General features: G+C 52.1%; 1 pseudogene across 1 annotated transcript; it reads right to left on the bottom strand.

Moving 5' to 3' along the window:
* Nucleotides 1-502: 502 nt before the first annotated feature.
* LOC311620598 (protein Shroom3-like) lies at nucleotides 503-3,126 on the bottom strand (annotated as a pseudogene). The gene is made up of 2 exons: nucleotides 1,566-3,126; nucleotides 503-1,467 (listed from the first exon to the last, which is right to left on the bottom strand). The product of its transcript is annotated as a protein Shroom3-like (transcript).
* Between the last annotated feature and the right edge of the window lie 298 nt (nucleotides 3,127-3,424).

Genomic DNA, 3,424 nt, shown 5'->3' with positions numbered 1-3,424 from the left:
GATCCTTTTCATTTTTAAAAATATAAATAACAATGTTCAAGGCTTTACAATTTTCTGCTGTGTGTGTTTTTCTTTAAGGCTTTATGCTGCAGACCCTTCATTAATGAGTCCTTGTACCTGTCGTCAGGGTGCATGGCCCACACGTAAGGCAGGTCACTGTGGATACATTCCTGAGGGTGTCACACACTGATCTCTGTTGCTTGAGCCTGTTGGAAACTAAATAATCAAATACTCTCCAATCAGTTCTCACAGTTTCATTAATTTTCTTTCTATTACAAAGTAATAATAGAAAGGGCTAAGTTCCCAGCAGCATTGAAGCTCGCAGATCAATCATGATGGGTGAGAAGGAAAATACAGGCTTTTTCCTGGATAGAATCTTTTTCTTTTATCCAGAAAACGCCCCCAAACCCATAGAGTTTAAACTGGTTTGTACTGAAACATTTTTTAGATTAAATAGTGTTGAAAGAAAGGGTGATCTTTCGGGTGGGTGTTTTAGAGGAGGTTAGATAGGAGAGGTTACCCATGGGAAAACACCGCCGGAAGTACATCCCCCCACAGGAGACATTTTACTTGTGAGGTCAGGGGGCAGTGCCAGGGCGCCTGCCCTGGGGATGAAATCCGAGGGGAGACTCTCCAGCAGGCACTTGTCTTGCTCCTGGCCCAGTTTGATCTTGTCATCCAGCTCTCGCTGCTCAGTGAGGAGAGTTGACTTCATTTTCACAAAATGCTGGTAATCCTGGAGTTGTTCCTCTGAAAGGCAATTACTGGTCATAGCCTCCCTTGGGTCCCGGGCATCTCGTGCTGTCCCGCCAGGACCTTCCTCTTCTCGTTGAGAGAGCTCCTTTCTTCTTTACTGGCATCTTCACCAAGACCACCGAGGACATTCTCCACGCGGGCCAGGCAACCCGAGAAAAAGAGCAGCAGGCTGACCACCTTGTCCATGTCCTCGATGAACATCTTGTACTTGTCAAACTTGTTGGGCTTGTAGACCTCACTGACCAAAGCCTCCACCTCCTTTCCCCAGGTGCAGTGAACTTGACGTCCATTAGCAGGCTCCCCTTGGCTTTGGCAGAGTGTCAAGCTTGTGGGTGAGGCTTCCAATGATCTCGGCCTTCTTTTCATTGATACCCACCTGCTCTTCTTCCTCATTCATCTCTTCTGGCCTATGTTTGATTTTGTTCAGAAGCTCAGCCTTGGGAGATGACGTGCTGTAGTAGACAGGGCAGTTGACCAGCATGCCCACTGCTTCCTTATCTTCACTCCTCTTGCCTTCCTGTCCTGGGCAGCTGATGGCTCTCTGCATGGCCTACCTCTTGATGTAGTTTTCCTGCAGCAAGTTACCACTGAGAGGAAACAAACCTTCCATCATGTCCAGGGTGGTCTTCAGCCTGGAGTCAGGGTCCCAAATGTCTGCCAGAGATTTGTCTTGGACAATTTCCTTGGCCAGCACCTCGGTTCTGATGTCTTCTGAGGACCGGGACTGGCATTGTCTTCTAAACCCCGAGTCCCACTGAGTGGGTTGTGGATGAGGCCTTGGGCCAGAGCGGGAGGCTGCCTTCCTGTGCCTGGCAGCCAGCCGAGGGGCCCAGCATGCTGGGGCTGGGCACCCGCGGTGGGGGGCAGGCTGGGTCCGTGGGCCTCAGAATCTCTGATGGAAATTTGGGGTCTGGATGCTGGTATCTGATGGCCAACCGACTGGGCTGCCCCAGGAACGGGCCTTTCCTTGGCAACTGTCCTGTTGGCAGATTTGCTGGAGCTACTCACAGTGAGCTCCATGCCATCCTTGCTGTCCAGCTGTGCCTCACAGAGAGCTGAGGGAGGAGGGGGGAAGTTATCCCAGCTATTTACCAGGATTTCCTAGCTCCATGGAGGGGGTGAGGGTGGGAGCAGGGGGAGAGCTTCGAATGTGGGGTGGAAAGTGGCATTGGGGTGCAAGTCCTTCACAAACACTTCATCATCATAGTCCTCCTGAAGCAGAGGGGAGGCCTACAGGATGGACTCCGATATTTGGACGGAGATCCTCCCTGGAGTGCTTGGGACCCCAAGAGGAAGTGCTGTTTGAACTTGGGAGGTTCTGCTGTTTTTTATAGGGCTTCAGGCTTGCTAATTCAGATGAGCAAGATTCCTTGGGGAAGCTGTTCTCTGAGATGGTGGGGGCCCACTTCACATGAGGGGAGGCTGCTTCCTCTTCCCCTCTTCTGCCCCATGTTCCGGGCTGTGGGGCTCATGGCCTCTAGGACGGGGAGGCTGAGCCAGGCTGTGGCTATTGTTTCTGTGAGTCACTGCTGGGGTGGAGGGTGGAAGAGGCTGCTGGCCCGTCTGACCATCCCTCCCAGTGGGCTGATCACCGGCAGCCTATGGACAGTAGCTGGAGGGGCAGGGGAAGGCAGAGCAGAGCTGAGTGGGGTCAGTGGTCCTGCTCTGGTGTCTGTGAGATGCCCTTGCAGCCCTGTGGGTAGTGGCCTGGGGCAGGGCATCCTGCTGGCCTGCCTCTGATGATCCAGCTGTCCTGGACAGTCGCTGGGAATGGAGGCACCAACTGCTTTGCAGCCTGAACCACTCCATGGAGGGCTGGGCTGGTGCTTGAGTATTAGCATCTCTTCTTCGCCTCTTTCTGGAAAACAGAGTGGCCTGGGTCCAGGGCCAGCCAAGTAACATGGATCCTTCACAAAACCAGAGGCATTGTTTTCCTCCAAAAGCACATCCTGGAGTTTCTTGTGGGTGGTGGGAGATGACCGTGACCTCATCTGGACAGGGACCGCAGGAAATCCGAGCGCTCCAACAGGTCCTCAGTGGGCATGGGTTTCCAGGCTCTACCTGCTGAGGCCCCCCACAAGGTGGGCTCCCCAGGGATCCTATCCCTCTTCTGGTTGCCTTTTGGCCCATCGCAGCCTTTAGCTCCACCTGGCAGCCCCCTAAAGGCTTGTCCTCGTGTTGCCTTTCTCCCAGGAGGCGGCCACCAGCAGAGCTGCTGCGATCTCGGGCCCCATAGGGGGGTTCCCCATTGCTGCCCGCCGCCAGCAAGAGGTCGGCCTCCCTGCGGGGCTGCAGGCTGGGCTCCCGCAGGGAACAGAGGCTGGTGGCCGAGGTGAGGCCGGAACTGTTTAGATCATCACAATTTAACATTATTGATTTGAAGTGATCAAATTAAAGAGGTGAAGGGGTCAGTATGTTCAATTGAATTGAATACATTGTCCATTGTAGGGTATGAATTATTATTTTACAGGCCACGAAGAAAAAAAAAACATGCTGTGAATTTATTTATGACAAGACAGAAATTAAGGTGCATACACACTTCAGAGATGTTAAATGTGCATATCACACTCCCATGAGATATAATATTTACTTTTCTCTTTTTAGGATGGATTCTGGTAAAATAGTAACACAGCTCCTTGGGAAAACACACCTAGTTATAAATGTATCT

The sequence above is a fragment of the Pipistrellus hanaki genome, assembly GCF_964339955.1.
Source record: "Pipistrellus hanaki genome assembly, chromosome: 1".
Lineage (NCBI taxonomy): Eukaryota > Metazoa > Chordata > Mammalia > Chiroptera > Vespertilionidae > Pipistrellus > Pipistrellus hanaki.
Note: the sequence above shows the minus strand (reverse complement) of the source record. Positions and strands in the feature narration are given on the sequence as shown.